This window comes from Lepisma saccharinum, chromosome 1 (genome assembly GCF_977018435.1).
Source record: "Lepisma saccharinum chromosome 1, izLepSacc3.1, whole genome shotgun sequence".
In the NCBI taxonomy this organism is placed as follows: Eukaryota; Metazoa; Arthropoda; class Insecta; order Zygentoma; family Lepismatidae; genus Lepisma; species Lepisma saccharinum.
In genome coordinates, this window is record NC_139229.1 from 182,775,534 (window position 1) to 182,795,846 (window position 20,313).

General features: G+C 39.4%; 1 protein-coding gene across 3 annotated transcripts in view; it reads left to right on the forward strand.

Annotated features, from left to right (window-relative positions):
• Positions 1 to 20,313, forward strand: part of ZnT63C (solute carrier family 30 member 1) — a 139,798-nt gene that overhangs the window by 32,290 nt on the left and 87,195 nt on the right. For all 3 annotated transcript variants that reach the window (XM_083143911.1, XM_083143923.1, XM_083143915.1), the window contains exon 2: positions 13,270 to 13,453. The gene's annotated coding sequence lies outside the window, so the exon portion shown is untranslated. The remainder of the gene's footprint in view (positions 1 to 13,269; positions 13,454 to 20,313) is intronic.

Consider the following 20,313-nt stretch of genomic DNA (forward strand, 5'->3'; position numbering starts at 1 on the left):
GAATCCCGCAAACAACTAGCTTAGTAGTCTAGTGAAGTTATGGAATCTTTTTGGCCATCTGAAGAACCATTTGCAACAAAAATGAGTGTAGGTTTGGCGTCACCTTGGGGATAACCAAAGGACTCACAAAATGACCTTGAAAAAGAAAAAACTAATATCTAGAAAAACGCAACAATATATATATATATATATATATATATATATAAATTATGTACTTTACGCCATACCACAGAGAACTTACAGCTCATGATTTTCTCTACAGAATAGTTTTTGTTTTTGTAATTGTCTGTAGTTGTGATCGGTTCAGGAGATAGGTAATTTTAAACCTAAAATATTCCCTTGAAATTTCCGTTGTAGTAGAATCTGTTAGTGAAAAATTCGTTACACACAGAATTAAAGCACCAAACTTTGCACATTGGATATTCATCACTCATGTGCGCCTAAGGCAGTGACGCGACTGCGACAGTGTGTTGTTTTATTGCTTGGGAATCGGACTATTTAATCGGTTGTTAACATATCCAGCAATTGTCTGATAAAATAATGAACTAACTTTCCACACAGTTCAACAGTTATATGTCGGATGTACAGTACTACAACTTTCCCATATCAAAAGAAGAAATGTATTTTTGGAATTTCATAATTTTCATATTCATAAATATTGAATGTGTTTAGTTCTTTTTATTTACCGCAGGTAATCCTGTAAATGAAAATCTGGGGTAATTTTTTTCCCCTTGCCGAATGCACACGTATCACCAACACGATGAACACGCGTAGTCCGCCAGACTTTTCTGTCGTCGTCCCCAGTTCCCTTCCCCAAGCGCGAGGCAAGATAGTCCCTACAAGAGAAAGTGATTTTTAAGTGCAAATATCAAGGTCACGTTACTCCACGTGTAACAAAACAATATGAAAGAAAGTAGAAAGCTGTTCTCTTTCGCAACGTTTTACAGCGTTTATCTCTTCTTCTATTTTGCAGTTGACCGTGTCACATGAAACATTAGGTACATGTTGCAACGGAAAGCGTGATAAGTACCTTTACAAATGATGAAAAAGATGGATGCTGCACACTATTTGATGATGGTGTTTCCTCAGTTATAGCCTGATGAAGGATTTTGGCGAAAATGGAAGGAAAACTTATGAACTTGAGCATTGTGAAATTTCAACAATTAAAAGGATGTCATACAGCAAATCAGGACTACGGGAGTCCAGTCTACTGCCACACGGTAGACCCGGGTTCGATTCACAGGTGGAAAATGTTCATTTAAGGGGATGAATGCATAAGGAACACGTTTATTTCCATTCTTACAAAATATGCGCGAGCATTAGAGAAAATATTATGTTATTCTTATTATTATTACAGAGTATTATAAAAAGAGCGTGGAATACCGAGATTTATGTGTATGTGTGCGTGTATATATATATATATATATATATATATATATATATATATTAGTGTAAGTATATGTATGCTAATATACACAAAATATAGAATGTGAAACACGACAATAACATATTACGAAATAATATAATTTATAATTATAATACTTTAATATAGATTATTTAGGAGCCTTATTAGTGATCCTTTAGAAGTAGTTATTTTTAAAAGCAGTAGTTGTGCACCGTGTAATTCCGTCTGGATCTACAGTTTGGACATCCCCATCCAAAATCGAAGAACATCTCTTTATCACACACCCTTTACTATTTTGTGATTAAAAAATTATGAAAATGTATCGTTAAAAGAACAATAGTAAGGAAAGGATTTATTTCTTTTAATGACTCCATGCTTCTTATAGCATTGGCACAATATCCAGACGTTCCATTTTCTCAGGTGTCTTTATGCATGTTAATCGGCCATTTGTAGCACTTGGCTCACGACAGTCGCAGCCCTGCATTTTGGGAAAAAAATTCGGATGATTTCAAATCAATAGGTGATTCTGGAAGTATTTTGAATGCTGATCTCGGAAATGACATCCATTTTTTCCCACCATGTCAGGATTTTTTCACAATTTCACCATCAAAATTCTCATATTCTCCATTACATTACATCTATTACCTAATGCATCAAAAGAAATTTATGCAAGACAAATTTAGCTTGTTTCCAAATCAATAAGTGATTCTGAAAGCATTTTGAGTGCTGATCACAGAAATGACATCCATTTTTTCCCACCATAACAGGGTTTATTCACAATTTGACAATCAAAATTCTCATATTCGACATTCCATTAAACCTATTGCTGAACACAACAAAATAAATTTAAGTCTAGGGAAATTTCGGTTGTTTACAAGCCAATAGGTGATTCTGGAAATATTTTGAATGCTGATCACGCACATGACATCCATTTCCCCCCATCACATCAGGATTTTTTCACAATCAAAATTCACAAATTCACCATTCTATTCCACCTATTACAGAAAGCAACAAAATAAATTTAAAGAAGGTAAATTTCGGTTGTTTTCAAACCAATGGGTGACTCTGGAAGTATTTTGAATGCTGATGACGCACATGACACCCAGTTTCCCCCATCACTTCACTATATTTCACAATCAAAATTCTCATATTCACCATTCTATTCCACCTATTACAGAAAGCAACAAAATAAATTTAAACAAGGTAAATTTCGGTTGTTTACAAACCAATAGGTGATTCTGGAACTATTTTGAATGCTGATGACGTATATGACAAATTTCTTCCCATCACATCAAGATTTTCCCCTAGATCAGGATTTTTCTCCACGTCATTAAGTTCAATCAACCCACTACATTATAACATTGAGTTTTGGACATTTTGTGAAGGGAGAGATTTCCAAAATGAAACTTTACGTAATCAAAGTTTACTATGTTCATGTCAATGTGTCTTGAGAAGATATAAGGTGGATTAAATGGTTACTATTCTATGTGCATTTATAGTTCAAAATTGGAGGATTTGTATTGTAGAAAACTAATATTTTACCATCTAAACAGAGCCATCTATTAAGGAAATGATGGAACTACACATTTTTTTGTGAAGTTAAGGCAGTTAATATATATTTCTATTTTCTGAAGAAACGACGTGATGGGTAAATTTGGATTTCATCTTTGGAATCGGCATACTGAAATTATTAAGAGACAACAGTCATCTGCGAGTCATCTGAACCCATGCAGGCCGATGGATTCTTTTTTTTTATTATTTAATTTGGACCTAAAAGAGATGAAAGAAGAACTAGAGAGCGGAAAAGGCCACACTATTGTGCGTGAACTGCATAAACTGACATTCACCCCCTGGTATTATTAGAATAATTAAATCAAGAACACTTCGGTGGGCAGGCAATATAGGAGTAGATAGAAGAGCCGAAGCCAGACCAAGACCATGATGAAATGGCAGTAGATAAATGGACCTGATGAACATTTATAGGGCTAGTCAAAAATTGGTTTATCTTGCCCGTAATATGGATAAAATGAAGAATTATGTTGATGTGAAAATCAACCTTCGAATTTTAAAATGGCAGAGAGCTGATGATATTGGTTTAAATTTCAAGACAAAATCATGCCTCAATATAACAATAATAAAACACTGCGTTAGCTTATGTACTGCAGTGTAAATGTTATCGTTTGGACAGAAATCCACATCAAGTGAAATTATAAATATAAAATAAATGTAGTATTTCATTCATAGATTCAAGGATTTTTGAACACCACATCAACTTATCCTATTGGGCTGAAATTGTACAGGCTTTCATCATTCTGGATTGCTTTTCAAGAGATCCAGATCCCGACTTGAAAAAATAAATCCTAAATATTCTCCCGCCGAGTTCGATTTTTATGTCAATTTTTCGTTTTTATTGCTACAAGACGAAAATGCCACTATTTTGTACCTGAAAGGTTGCACAACATGCATCTGTGCTTTATTACTGAAGTAGGTATAGTTGCGTAATCGTGTACGTACACTAGTTGCAAAAACGTAAAGTGCTCCATGGAGGTCGAATACCAATGCTAAGGATGGTTTTATTGCCTCGTTAGGAATCTACACTTTTCTTGTCATTGCAGTTATGTAATTGTTGAGACTTCAAGTGTTGTTCGGTGCTTAATCTTTTTTATCGCAGCGTCAGAAGACCGGTTCCATATCCAATGCCCACATGCTATCTTGTTTTCAAGGTAAGCTCCTTGTGCAGGAGTTTTCCGGATCCTGTTCTCTTACTGTGTACTCATTCATCCGAAGTGTGGTTGCAGAAAGAGCATTTCGCCCTCCAAACACTCCTTCAATTAGTAGATAGCTATCGTTTGATTGTTTGAATTGTTGTTTTAAGTCCACTTTATGCACAGAGAGACTAATCGGGACTGGACCTACAGTTTAAAGTGGGATCCGAACCACTGTGCCATGTGCCTCCAACGGGTATCGAACCCGGGACATAGAAGCTATAGTGTTTCTGCAACGATCTCTACCAGTCTTAATGTAATTATCAGTCCTTTATAATAATTGACATAAATTACTATGACGAACGAAATTATATGCGTGAAACATGTCATTTTAGACTGACATTCACCCCACTGGGCGCTCATGGTCGAGGAGTTTCTAAATTGTGAGTTCTTATTTATTAACATAAATTTGTCTATAATAAGCCACATATTTAAATCTTACTCGCTTCGTATTTTACAGCATACGTGAGAAATTCACGTATCGTTGCTTCCAGCATTTGACGCCTTGAGATTGTGTCCGTGTTTTACCTTGTCATTTTTATCTCAATCTCATATTTCTCTCTTCTTGCGTGGAATGTCGCGTGTCCTTGACTGTCGGCCTTGGCGTATGAACAAGAAGAAAGCTAACTAAACGAACCGTTATTTGTTTCGGCGTCCACTGCACAGTTTTTAAACACTTGGCCAACGACCTATAAATGAAGCAACTGTACGTTCTTTCCGTAACTTGCTGGTCGTTTTCGAAAATTCACTTCTTTTGTAGGGGACAGGTAAAAACACATTTCAGCACCAGGACCAGGCCCCCTCATCTTTAGTTTTAGTATATTTCAATGAATTGTTTAATTTAGAAACGTTTGGTTATTTTCCCCTGCTTCTACAAATTATACACTGTGCGTTAATTTTGAGCCTCGTCCTCTCGGTTCGCTCAGAGGTCCTGGCCACTGGAAACCGACAGGATGACCAATCGTTGTGATTCTTCTTCGTTCTTGCCCTTGACTGTGCGCAACTTATTCATGCAATTTATAAGTGTTTCAATATATATTTTCTTGTGACTTGAGTAAATGTCCCAAACCGTGTTTAGTGTACTCCAGCGGTTTTTTAACCTGTGGTCGGCGGACCACCAGCCATACCCTTCTAGAGATCCGCGAAGGTTTGATGAAACTTTACGAACTTTACTTGCTGCAAGTTTTTATTACTATCAGATTGCTTATGTAATACGAAGCTTCATAATATAAAATATTACACCATTATTTACTGTTCCGTATTATTATTACAATAAAATGAGTATTATAGCAAGTTGTATAATTGCAATAACACATTGATGAGTAAGCCCGACCCTGTGGCCCGAGTGGTTAGCACATCGCGCTGCGACGCCAAGGGTCCCGGGTTCGAATCCAGGTCGGGGTTGGTTGTTTGTGAATGTCCATTCATCAATTTCATCATTTCATCACTCATCCCCATCTTCGCAAATTAGCCAAGAGGCACAAAACGCGAAGTAAAATAAACTAAATCAAATCAAATCAACATTGATGAGTAAGCTGAAATAAACGCTTGCTGCATGTTAAGACTTCCAACATTAGTCATGTGTGTCCACAACAAAATGTATTTAAACGGCGAATGGGAGGTCCGTGGTCTAACGTATTATCTTTCCCGCGGTTGCCGAATGTTACCTTTTTTGCGGAAACCACATGAGGCTGTCGCTACAGACTGAATCAACCCGACGTTGGAGAAGAAAAGAGCTGCGAATAAGCTACGCAGGAAGGCACGTCCCAAGTTTTTCTATGGCGTTTTTTTCCCTTCCATGCGCCGTTCATCTACTATCTCAATTCCGTAATAAATACTGTAGGATAAACGACCCGCTTCAAGTCTGTTGTTCGAAATTTGCCTTTCACGCTAACTGCAGCTAATCTAGGAAATACCAGAAGATCTGAACGAAAATAGTCAACTAAGTGTGTGAGATACACACCATGCCGTTCATTTCCCTAAATTTGAAACCGCATCGTGTTGCATGTGTAAAAGAACTGAAAGAATTATCGTATTGGACCACATAGTCGTCGCACCCTGTTTTTTTTAGTTCAAAAATTGATTTATAACTTTTCATCGCGTAATCGTCGCATCAGATAACGAAACCAATGATAGCGGGGCAGAATCTTCAGACACAGATTATATGTGTGTAATTTTGTACTTCGCAACACTGTAGTAAATTTTCTCAAGTGGAATATTTCGACTACAATGCACAAATCAATAACAAGCAATGTATTAACTTTTTTATTATTCTGACCGGGAAAATGTTGTTTAAACTGTCACTAAGAAATTATGTGAATTATTCATTTTAACATACATTCATGAGTAGTCCGTGCATCTTAATCTTGGCATCAAAGGTAGTTTAGTCAAATTGATTTTTAAGTACAGGTAACACCAGCATATATTTTTTTTAAGGAAAAATCTTCACATGATGGTCACACCGCACATTAAGAATAATGAACGATGATTAGATCAAGTTGATGTAGGAGCACTGAACGCTGCCCATATCTGGAATCCGGAACCTTCTCTGGCGAAATCATGAGTCGATCGGTAAACGCGCTCGGCCACCGGGTCGACGTGTACAGTCACGGACACTTCTGGATTGTAACATTCCCATCGAAAGTCCATGATGTTACAACCCAGAAATGTATCTGACTGTACGCGCGCGTGTGTGTGTGTTTATACACATGGCAGCTGTATGATGTTTTTTTTTTTTTTGAAGTTTCAGAGCGATGCAGGATGCGCGTGTATCATCGAAGAGGAAAACATAAACTAGAACTTTTGAATAAACACGCAGGAAATACTTGCGTGCGACTCTCGCATGTTAATTCAGCGATCACCAATAGATGGCTGAGGATGCGGGACTCGAGAGGAAATTAACAAGTGAGACGTCGTGATAAGATTGCACGCAATTTCCCACGAGAGAAATAAACAGGTTATGCTTAAATAGGTTTATTCCTTCTATTAACTTTGCCATTCTCGTTATCACGTGCTTTAGATTTGTTATATTTTTTTTGTTGCGTGTTGTCATTTTAAACTTTCCATATGTACACCCATAGGCGAATCTAGATTTTTTTTCTTGGAGGGACACATAACATACACACACATACACACTAACTATTCAGAAGACAATGACCAGGGTTCGTTTTATGTTCATTTGCGATCAGATAATCTGATCGAGACTAGACCTTCAAAGTAAAATTCGAATCGCTTCAAATTTTACCTGAACCCTTTGATTATAAGCATTAGTACCTTTTTGTGAAATTGAAGTAGTTCTACTTTATTTGTATTAACAGTGGTTACAGAAAGGAATAAGCTTGAGAATTCATTTCCTCTGGAAATATTTGATCTAGAATACTCTCGCTTTCTGCTCATTAGTTAATGGCCCGACCCTGTGACCGAGTGGTTAGCACATCGCGCTGCGACGCCAAGGGTCCCGGGTTCGAATCCCGGTCGGGTATGGTTGTTTGTGAATGTCCATTCATCAATTTCATCATTTCATCACTCATCCCAATCTTCGCAAATTAGCCAAGAGGCACAAAACGCGAAGTAAAATAAACTAAATCAATAAACAATAATCATTAGTTAATGTTATTGCCTTGTAACCATCAAGTCCCGGATTCTATTTCCGGTATCAACTTATTTAAGTGTCTAGAAAATCTAGTCCCGATTAATATATTTGTGCTAATCATTGTTTTATTATTTTACTCTGGAAAATGATTGCTAGAACATTTGTTGTTCGTTGTAAGAAAAATCTATCAATACTTTTTATAACACTTATACCTCCCTTTTGGGAGGGGTACGTGCCCACCGTGCCTCTCCCCTAAATCCGCCAATGTATACACCTTATACTCTAAATTGTTGTTCTGAATAAAATTGCCGCAGAACATTCACGATAATCTAAATACTGACCGCTTATGTTATTACTCAGTTTTCTGTACAAACATATTTCTATACAAGTGTCTAAATAACAGAATACAAAGTTTTTTTTCGACTCAAGAATTTAGAGACAGGTACGACATCCAGTAGAACCTTAAAACTTTAAGCAATTGGCTTCTAAACTCAATAAATTGAAAGTTTTGTTGTTTTGCTTGCGTAGATTTGCTTATTTCGAGAATTTATTGTTGTGGAAAGATAAGATCCCACTACCTACATTGTATCCTAGGGTAAAAAAAGTGTGTCTTGTATCATCCAAAATTCTCTTGTATTCAAATAAATGAAGAGATGGAGGCCAGATGGACATATCCGTTATTATATGTGTGTGTATATGAACACACGCACATAATTTACACTCATATAGTCAGTGACGTGCAGTCTAGCAGAGATAAATCAATCGATCTCACATCTCTAATTATTTTCAAATAACAATATTTATTGTCTTGTTGAAGCCACGCGCTTCTCGCGATCTGCGGGCAAGGCTGGAAGGAGCTACTCTAAACCCTGTACCAGCTAACTGTAGAGCAAGGCGAACGAGATGAAGTCTTTGCGCAAGTAGTGACGCGAGACGGCTTCGCCAATGAACAGCGAGAGGAACGGAATTGCGTAATAGGCGACTGGAGTTACCCGCTTTCCCTGCTTCCCTATGGCAGCGTTGCAAACTTTTCAAAACGATAAAATCGTACGCACATGGCAAACGGACTGTATTTTTGTATCCAGGTCCGTACGCGAATTTCTTAGGGAAATATTTATCCCTCTCTCCCTTCACACGCACTTATATATATATACCGTGCGTCCATTTCGATCTTCAGCCGAGAGATCGGGAGAAGCGTGGCGGGCGGCGCTGGCGGAGATGCCGACATTTGCGGCCTGTAATGCCCGCTTATTTTTATGGACATATGCAGACATTTATATAAATAATGCAAAACGAGCACTAACCTGTGTTATGAGAGTTGTTCAAACTGATATCCACCAAGTGCCAAGTGTGTAGACTTTCGGGGAGAATACGTTGAATAGCCTGAAACTTTCGTGCCTGTAGCTAAAGTCCTTCTGGATCGGGCCGAGAACTTATCAGCCCCCCTCGTAACGTGAACCTTGCGGCTGGCATTCCAATCCTCTCACTGACACAACACACATATGCAATAACACAAACAAGTAACGGCAAGTAACCAAGAATAACACTCTTGCGCACAGTATGAAATTAACACGCTCTTGGTCTACATCTGCTCGCCACTATATTCACAGCTCTGTCGCGAAGAAACAAAAAACTCGAGCTCTGAGATTTCGGATTGCAAAGAAGCTCACGAACACCATTGACTTTTAACGGTTTCGTCTGCAGCGTAATCTTGATACAGTGTTGCACATTCGAAACCTCCAAACGATCCCCATCGGCACAAAACTCTTTCAAGGATATAAACTTAAGCTGGACGTTACTGGTCAAAACTATGATTAAAATGTTTTATTATCTGTGGCTCTTAACATTTTTCTAAAGCGTATTTTTTTGTGTATATAAGGGCAGAATTTGGATGAATTACAGATGATAAATTATAACACAGGTTAGTGCTCGTTTTGCAATATTTATATAAATGTCTGCATATGTCCATAAAAATAAGCGGGCATTACAGGCCGCAAATGTCGGCATCTCCGCCAGCGCCGCCCGCCACGCTTCTCCCGATCTCTCGGCTGAAGATCGAAATGGACGCACTGTATATATATATATATATATATATATATACACACACACACACACGCGCGCGCCTATTTTTCAAGGTTCATTATTTCTTTTATAATTAAATTAATGGCTTGCTTGGCTAGCTTTTATATGCTAGAGCTAGATAATCTCGAAGGAAAAATGATTCAGAAATGTTGACAAACTGCATCCAAATAAAGTAACAGACTAGTGGCGTATTTTAGATGGGAGTAATCGAAGTTGAGATCACCTAAATGTCCTCGAATCGGGTAATTTGTGGTTGTATGACTTAGAATTTTTAATTTGGCGCATGCTGATCTTAGATAATGAATGAGGCACGTCTGCGAACAATCGTATCTGAACATTTTTTTAAAAAAATACAAGAAATTAGCACTCAGAGTGAAATGGTAAATATAGCTAAGCTACCTGTACGGTGGCTTGTCTGCCAAAGTAAACTCTCCTTGCGATCCCAGTTTTGGCACCAAACATAGCCGCTACTGCCTCTGTAAACAACAACACAAAAGGAAAAAGATCGAGACACCAAGCATTAGCAATCAAATCTGATGGCAGTTCTCTTGATTTGTAGAGGTAACGTCGTCACCTTGTAATCAAGGGGTCCCCGTTTCGATACCCGGTGGAGGTACATGGCACCCTTTCTGTGTATAACATGAACTTAAAACAACAAATTAAAGTCATGCATGTACAATCACTGTTGATAAACTGAGTAGCAGCATACATGGTCGATGTAGATAGAAGGTTCCTGTTCTTCAACTTTATCAGATTTGTTGTACTGTAAATACGTTCACAGTCAACATTTGAATGTAGGAGGGAAAAAAAAGCAGGAAGTGCAAATTTTGACAAGCCGAATATTTAGCGTACGGACCAAGGTCTGGACCGTACGTCCTTACATGCCATGAAATTTCCGTACATGTAAGGTCAGAACCGTACGGTTGGCAACGCTGCGCTTTCACTACTCGATTTCCCTCCTCCTTCTCTACCGCTATGCGCGGACCTGCTCCGCAGTTAGCTGATACCGGGTATAGCTGGCTTTACCTCCGCCTCACCAGTTCCAGGAACAGCCGCCGGAAGGGAAAGATTTCTGCCTCTACCTCCCTGGCCCGCTCGCCCCCCGCTGCAATGGTTGAAAGGTCGTTGTTTCAAGTGCTCCAGTCTATCTCCTATAGGAACAGATAGGGGATTGGATTCCCCATGATTCTATTGTAAATGCTGTAAAGAACTCGGGGTAAAAAATTCTGCAGTACTTATGTTCTCTGTATTTACACCACAACTGTTTACACGTTTTACAATATGTATGTATAGTATGGGATGTAGTTTTATTATTTATGAAATGGGAACGTATTATGTGCTAACAAAAAAGTTAGTTTTTTTACAAATATGGAATATAGGGTATAATGATTAAATAACAAATTACTTGCTCACGCTCTCTCTCTCTCTCTCTCTCTCTCTCGTTTTAGTAGTGTTTTATTTAAATATACTATATGTATATGTATTTATTTGGGCAAGAGAATGCGTGTTCTTATTGTTGGTGTTGGTTTGGTTTATTTTACTTCCCTTTTCTGGCACATTTGGTTATCGCGAAAATGCGGATGACTGATGATATAATGAAATTGATGAAGGGACCTTACAAAGAATAATCCAGACCGGGATTCGAACCCGTGACGAGCGAACTTTCTGTGTTGTACTCTCCAGTGAATAATGAAATAATTTGGAATGAAAAAATTATTACAGAAGTCAAAATACCAAATATAGTATTATTGAAGAAACTACAAAAAAGTGTGTTTTGTAATCTGTTTATTCCCTTTAATATATTGGATTTCTGCCACCTCCCATCGCTTTTTCTAACTGTATAGATTTAATCGCGATAAGTAGCTAATGAGCTTATGGAAGTCATGAGGGTCAATCATAAACATAGAACTCTGGACTCCTGATATCACAGTGCCCTGCAGATGCACTGGGAGGATTTTTTTCCCCGTTCCTCTTCCATCACTTTACCTAACTTCTGCCATGACGATGAACGTTGATTAAAATAGACGAGTGACGCGTGGTTACAAAGAGACACTCATGCACAGGTCAGGGCTCGAGCCCGAATCCTTCAGTAATGAGATCGTGAGATGGAGAAATTTGGGAAATCAAGCAATGCAAAATTTTTGAAAAAACGTTTATCATATACAGAGATGTTTTCAAAAATCCAATTTAAAAATTACCACTGAGAAAAAATGCAGTTTGCTTTACCGATACACACGTATCCGAATGGTTAGCGCTTTCCTCTCGTCCTTGTTGTCGGCTGACCTCCGTGGGGGAGTTCAAGTGGTCCCGGATCGGTACCCGGTGAAGGCACATACTGGTTCGGATCCCACGTTAAACTGTAGGTCCAGTCCCGATTAGCCTTTCTGTGCAGAATGTGGACTTAAAACGCCAAATCAACCAACCGTGGGGAGTGGTTATGACAGCTCGTTCCTGGTTCGAACCCCGACCTGGGCATGGGTGTTCTTTGTGTTTGTCCCTTCATTAATTTTATCGTATCATTTTCGCGATTAACCAAATGTGACAAAAGCGACGCTAAGTAACAAGAATCAAATCAAATCATTGATTGTTTGATTTGGTTTATTTTACTTCGCTTTTCCGCCACTTTTGGCTAATCGCGAAGATGATACGATAAAATTGAAGGTACACACAAAGAACACCCATGACCAAGCCGGGATTTGAACCCTTGGATCTCTGGCTTAGTAGTCAAATCAAATCGTTCTTGATTTTCGAAAGGGTTTGGGAGTTACGTGTACTTTTTTTAGTAGTCATTTCTCATTTTGCAATCTTTTCCTGTCTTTGATGTTCTTTTGTAGAAATACTGAGTGCTAAAGCAGGATTGATTGCTACCCCAAATGTCGACGTCACCGCACGTCACTGCATATATTTCTACAATATTTGTGGGATTATCGGCGGGAGGACAGAAAGTGCCTTTGCAGCTCACTTCCCAAAGTCTGCGCACACGCTAACAAGTGGCTCCTCTATAGCGTAGTGACTAATACTATCGTATTGTAATCTATGGGTCCCGAGTTCGATCGCCTTTGGGGACAGGCACTTCGCACAGTGGTTCAGATTCCACTTCAAACTGTCCAGTCCCGATGTCCCATCTCTCTTTTGGGAGATGGGAGCAAAACTCATAGTATACCCTGACAACTGCTTAATTTTAGGCTAACATGATTGTGGCGACATTAGGCACAAGTTAGCCACGTGGCACGTGGGTACAGCAGAGGCTATTGGAAAGGCCATGGGAAATTTTCACGTGAATACGAAATAACATCGCTATCGCCATTGGCGCACATGTAGAGGATACCTGGTACTGGCATGTGACTCATGCAAGTTGAATTTCCAAGTGTTTTCCTCCTGCTTGTCTCTCTTTTTTTAACTCTTTCCTTTTTTTTCTGTTCCAGGTGCTCTGCTCAGTCGCGGCAGTGACGTCACGTGGACGTCATCCTTCTCGCCGAGATTTGCCGAAGAACGTGCAGACTGCCAGGCGAAGCTAGTCGGCCTGGAACGAACATGCTGGAAGGTGCAGCTGACGTTAGGCATATAGCGTTTTCCGTCCCGAATTCAAGTGTCATTTTTTGCTAACACGTAAGTACAGTTATGGCTTGAGCTTCTGTTTTTAAGTCCACTTTATGCACAGTAAGGCTAATCGGGACTGGACCTACAGTTTAAAGTGGGATCCGAACCACTTGTGCCTCCACCGGGTATCGAACGTAAGTACAGTTATGGTCGTGTTTTCGTACCGCTGCGACTAACAGTTCTCTTTTGTGACGGTGTTTTTTTTTTCATGACGTTCGTTTTGTTCTTGTTATGTATATGTACTACTGAAGAAGTAAGAGCGTGCTCTCAGTGGGGCGATAGTTGTTAGCAGTTATGTTGTATGTGTGTTGTGCTTTGAAGCAAAGAACTCTACTGTGTACCTGCTAGTGCACAGTGTAATGTGTACAATCTACGTAGGCAACTCGTTCTACATAAATAAAGTGACGTCCCTAGTAGGGGGCCTGGAAAGTGTAGTTTAGCATCAGCAAGGATTTATCCATATTTCCCATCTGGAGGACAGGTGTATGGTCTTTTTAGGTGTGTGTGTGGCGGGGGGGAGGGTGGAGGGAGAATATGTCACTGAGTGTTGGTGTACTAATCATCTAATGCGATATAGAAGGAAGAAACATTCCACCATCAGAAACAAATTACTTTTGATATGATGATAGGAGGATGGATGGGAAATGGAAAAAATAACAATAGAACCGGCGTTAAGTTATACACAACTAAAATAAGATGTTTCTACGTCATTGCACTGTACATTGAAGACGGTTACCCACACATACTCTTATTTCAACCACGGTGAAGGTGATGATCAGCATCCACTCACTTCGCCTACAGGTGATGGACACTCGCAGAATTTTTTTTTCTGGAAGAGGGCAAGCAAGAAATTTCCTCCCCAAAACACTGCTTCAGTTTGAAGTCATGTTCCTGAAAAGAACTTAACCACTTGACTGAAACGGACATTATGCGTGTGAAATGTATACTTACGGCCGACGTCACTTTTCAGGGATGTAACGCCCCCTCGTGTTAGAATTATGTATACTCGTAGTTTAGTAGCAATCATTATTTTGGATGTAATTTTTTTGGAATGGTTTCCCGGTACGATTTTTCTATCTGAATCTGAATTTCCGAATTCGGTTATCATCCCATAGAATACATTTTCGTTTTTTGATTTAGTACTCTTCTAAAAAGATGATTTTTCATGTCGCAATCTACGCTATTTGAAAGATAAGAAAATTCTCCTTTAAACATCCTCTGATATCATCAAGAGAAACATGTATTTATGCACTGCTTCGTAGCTAGTGTAGCGACGTTGGCAGTATTTCGAAACTTACTTTGTATTACAAAAAATCCAGACAAAAATTCCAATGTAACCACACCAAGATTCCCGGGATGATCTGGAAATATTTCTTGAGATCCATTTTTCCAAATTTTGACCATCTGTACAGTTCATTTTAACTTACTTTTTTGTATTGATATTTTGGGTTTCATTTGTTTATCTAGGTTCTGAAGTGTTTTGCACTCGGCGGGAAATTTGATTTAGATCCCAGGGTAGGGATTTTTTATGTGATTCTCCGGTCCAATCCGTGCAGTTTAGCACATTTACTAAATTGCACTTTTCGCTTAGACTGTCCAGTAGTGTTGACGTAAGGCAAAAAAGAGTACAACGATCATCAGTCGTATGTAGGCATGCATGGGACGTAGACCTCAAGACACTGATATCGTCAATAGAGATGATGTGATAGCACCGTAATTATTACATAAATTCAGAATTCTTGAGTGCTACAATACAACTTTTAATGTTGCGTGGAGCAATCGTCCTTTCCTAGTTGCCTGTCGGATCTTTCCTCATGACAAATTACTTGCATTTCAAGTCTGAGGATGTCAGGGCTTGTTTGACAGTGTAAGAAAAAATTCTGTAGAATTTTGTGAACCAAAATGGAGGGGCGATAGCTCACAAATTTGCTCTATCGATTTGCTATATTTTACTTCGCCTTTTGTGCCACATTTGGCTAATTTGCGAAGATGGGATGTGTGATATGATGAAATTGATGAATGGACATTCACAAAAATCCATGCCCAGGCCGGGATTCGAACCCGGGACCCCTGGCGTCGTACCGCGATGTGCTAACCACTCTTTTTTTTTTTTTTTTTTTGTAATAAGGAAATATTCCCTACACGGAGGTATCTCCCACCATTCACACTTTTTTGTCATTTTTACACTTTCTCAGTTTCTTATCATCTGGACAAACACAAAGACCCATGCCTTACCCGGGACTCGAACCCGGAACCCCTGGCGTTGTAGCGCTCTCTGCTAACCACTCCGCCACGGAGGTCGACGTTAATTGATTTGGTGTTTTAAGTCCACTTTATGCACATTAAGGCCAATCCGGACTGGACATAGAGTTTAAAGTGGGATCCGAACCACTACGTGCCTTCACCGGGAATCGAACCTGGGGCCCCTTGATTACAAGGCGACGACGCTACCACTACATCATCACTCCGCCACGGGGGCTGGCACAAATTTGCTCTACTAGTAATGCGAGTTTAAATGATGAATTTCGTATAACAGCCAACGTGATAAGAAATGTATACGTTCGTGTTTACCGAATATCATGCTTTACACGTTTGCACATATTATAATAAATTAATAATTATTTAACAGTAATGCGAAGAAGATGGAAGAAGAAATAGAATTCTAACAGATTTAGTCGTTTAACAGAGTGGAAAATTCAGAAGGGATATTAATATTTACACAACTTGATAAGCACAATGACAAATATTTACGTGCATTGATCGTGAAAATTTCTAGTAGAAAAGTTACACACAAAAAGTTTTCTGTCCAACATGACTAATTGATATGTGAAATAGGGCATCAAAATAAATATCTCACTGATAAGGTGATATCAGAGGCTGTAAAGTATAAAAACTTCAAACTTACCAGAAATCTTCAGACATGCTTGTAACTGAAATTCATCCTTCTGTCCTTCAACGCGAAATTTGCGAGTGAACTCACGACCTCCCTTCTTTGACACTTGTTCTACGTAGATTCAAATTCGGCCTAGGTTTTTTATGTTTATTTTTTCATCCAGACTTCTTGGTAGAAAAACTTCGCACCAACAATTTCTCCACACTGTTCATCGCGACAAATTCACAACTACAGCACACAACTACCGAAAAAGCTTCACTTTTCCATGGAAAACGAAGGAACCAAAGAACAACAAGTGTCAATACTATCGTCTTCCCATCCGGTCGTTTTATTGCTTCGGGGTTGCCAGACAATTTTGCCATATTTTCAGAAATTTGTAGTTCACAGGTTCCTGTAGCAACTCTTGGTGAATTTAGATCACGAGTTTCTAATTTATTTAACATCCGCCTTGAAAATAAATTGGACAAGTTTGTCACATTATCAGGATTTTTTTCAAACGTGCTAATCAAAACATGTAATTAAATCTAAATGATGTACTCCACATCGTTGTAATCCAAATATACTTTTCACTAAACTCAGAAAAAATACAACGCATCTATACGATAATTTTGCGTGTAACAAGAATCGATAGCCGACTTCCGTGACGAGGATACCGCATTACAAAGCCAGGGCTCCTGGGTTCGAATCCCGGCATGGGTATGTGTGTTCTTTGTGAGTGTCCCTCCATCAATTTCATTATATCATCACTCATCCTTATATTCGTGATTACCGAAAAGTACCAGAAAGTGACGTTAAATAACAAAAATCAAGCAAGAGTCTGTACATTTTCAGTTCCCGATATTTTCTTTCCTCATTGGAAATTGCGTTATTTATTGCTCTACTCTTATGTCATAAGTGAATAAGATTATGGAATACAGAATATTTTTTTCAACGGTTGGTAATTTTCTATCTTATGTTGACTTCATTGCTTCATTGCAACTCTTCATTGTTTACCGTTCTTCGGAGAGAGGGCCAGTTTCGCCTAGGGGGTGGGTTTCGGACGACAAACCCTCCGTCCTCCCAGCCAGAGATCCCGCGCACGTTATTCCCCCAGTTCCCTCGCCTCTTTCCCCTCGCGGCCGCGCCTGATAATGCTCTACGTCTCGTAAAGTGGGAGGACGGCGCCCCGCCAGATTTCTCTCAAAGTTTCGTATTCCCCCGCATGGTGGCGTGCAAAACTTCGCAATTGTCGCGGAAGAATGAATACAGAACCTACTAACCAACGATCTATAAGCAATGGAATATTTGCAATTCAGACAATGTAAAAGCTAATATATAAATGTTAATGTAATGTTTGTTCACCTGTGGTTAAACACGGCAGTGCGGCGTCCGTATCGTCCTTATGAGCGGCCGCCCCTGCTGTAGAGTACCACTACTTGTAACATTATGAATGGAGTGAAAGAACCATGTGTTGCCTGCCTTCATTTTACGACACGACCCTGTAAGTAAAACCGAAAGAAGCATGACACCCGGGGTGTGACTGCGACTTTCAGAACACGTGGTTCCGTTACCAAGTTTCAATAATCTGAAACAGAAAACTGTTAATCAATCTCAGATAATAGTGGACATTCTGTGTTAATGTAATGCATTTTCATGTTGCTACTTTCAAGAAACGTGTTGAAGGGTGTAGTGGCACGTGATTTCACTCATCGTGTCAGAAGATCGTCATCGACCATTCTCATTCCAACCGGAGTGAAAGTTCTGGTCGGAAAATGAAGATTACCTGTTATCATTCAGTTCCATACCGCTGTGATGTAAATGGATCGCAAGCTGCTAACGTGAGAAATCTTCCACTCTAGTGATTTACTGCGTGTCCACTTGGTGGGGTTCCCAGCGTTTTCAAAACGGACGTATACGGTTTACGTATACTTTTTTAGTAGTTGGCCAGTCCTCATTTTTCCCTTTTTTTTACTGTATTTTAAATAATCATTCTGGGCCAAAGGGGAGAGATTATCCCACCTCTTTGGTCCCGGTACTGTGTCCACTTTATGCCTGCTTTCTGAATACCCACGTAAGGTATTCAAGAAGGGAAAGAGTAGATTCAACCATTAGAGGATGTATGGATACACCTGGACAAGGGACTTCAATATGAAATAACAGTTTACCTACTTCTGTTTTTCAGCAAGGCGCTTATTTACGTAGACCATGCCTGTCACTGTTTATCTCCACATTTTTACATCCATCTTGTTAGTTACTCGGTACGAGTTATACTATGCTTACTACACATGTAACCGTAAGCATTGTTTTGATATCTGACGTTGACCTCAATAACAATGGTATCGTCAAACTTCCTTCTTGAATGCGTCTCTAATCTTGTGGCAAATAATTTCTGGCACATCTAAGTACTTACATCTAGATGGATATCTTGAAGGACGAATCGTGTCTGAAGATAACAATGGATGCAGTAGCAGACACTACACGAATTCATTTTTTTAGTTACTAAGTCAGCTTTATTTGTCAGTATCTCCTGTGTGATCGTGCAGATGTGAGCCTCGAGGACAGTGTGGACACTTGTAATGAAATACTGCAGGTAAGCAGTTATTCCTGTAACTTTTATTGCATTTGAGCAACCTGTCAACCTCTGCGAATTTTGATCATCCTGTCGTTTGCTAGAGACAATTAAAGAATCCCCTTCCACTCTCTCGACCTCCGTGGGCGAAGTGGTAATCCCAGTGCGCTATGATGCCAGCCTTGGCATGGATGGTGTTTGTGTGTCTCCCTTTACCAATTTCATCACTCATCCTCATCGTCGCGATTAGCCAAAAGTGACAGGAAAGCGACGTAAAATCAAGCAAGCAATCAATCGATCGATTTAGAACTGTGAAATCTGATTTTGTAATATTTATTTACGAAACATGTTTGGAAATCTCAACTGGGTGTGGTCAGTGGGAATAGCCAAACAGTGCTTCAGTTCTTATGTGACGCAACGATCCAAAATCGGATTACTTGATGTAACCTGCCAAGCGCTGGGATAGAAAGTTTTGTATCTCCCCGCTCCATGAGGACCCTTGCTCTTATGCCGTTCGTAATTTTACGTTTCTGTTAGGAATGGTAGGTGTGATGCTGGCAGTAACCGTCGTTTGAGTTTGTGAAGCCCACTTGGAATTTCCATATACCTTTTTGTAAATGCGCTGGCCTTTAGGTCATATTGGCAGATACATGGAAACCCCTAAGTTGCTACTAATGGGAAGTAACTGGATGGAAGTATATATGAAACCTCCAACTGCGCGTAAAATTGTCCCCTCTTTTTCTGTGCTCATTCAACATGTGATGGGCATGTTCATCATTAGTACTCTTTGCGAGGATCATTTTGATGTTAACCGCCTATACTGGAACCTTGCCTGTCGGAAATTACAATCGATACTCTGTAACAAACAAGTCATGCTCGCTTTGATGCGTTGCAACATTTGAACGCGATACGTACGCACCTCAGGTCCTCAAGCTCTTGGAGAAAGAAGGTTAGCGTTTCTATGTGGGCAACGAACTCGTTTTAGCACTTCCAAAAACTTGAACTGTATCTCACCGTATTCCCTTAGCACGATACGCACTTCCCTCGCCCCCATTGTTCGTTTTTTTTTTTTTTTTTTTTTTTTTTTTTTTTTTTTTTTTTCCAAATTTTGTGATGCCGTCGATTTCTCTAGGGGTGAGCAATAAGTCCGTGTGACCAGATACATGGATTTCAACTTATCGGGTATCCGTTTTGAAGCCAGGGAAATACGAAAAATCAGGATGGGATGGGAATAATAAATATCATTATTTGTTCATCCCTGGTGGACGAACTTATCTTGAACCCCTTGGAAATATTATCTCTGTTGCCTTGTAAGGCTTTTTTAATTTATCAAATTGTGATCATGCCAAAGCCTTCGATACAAAATTGTTTCATCGAAAACTGAAGTGGTTGGTTTTATAAGTGTATTCTACAAGTGTCTCCTTTCTT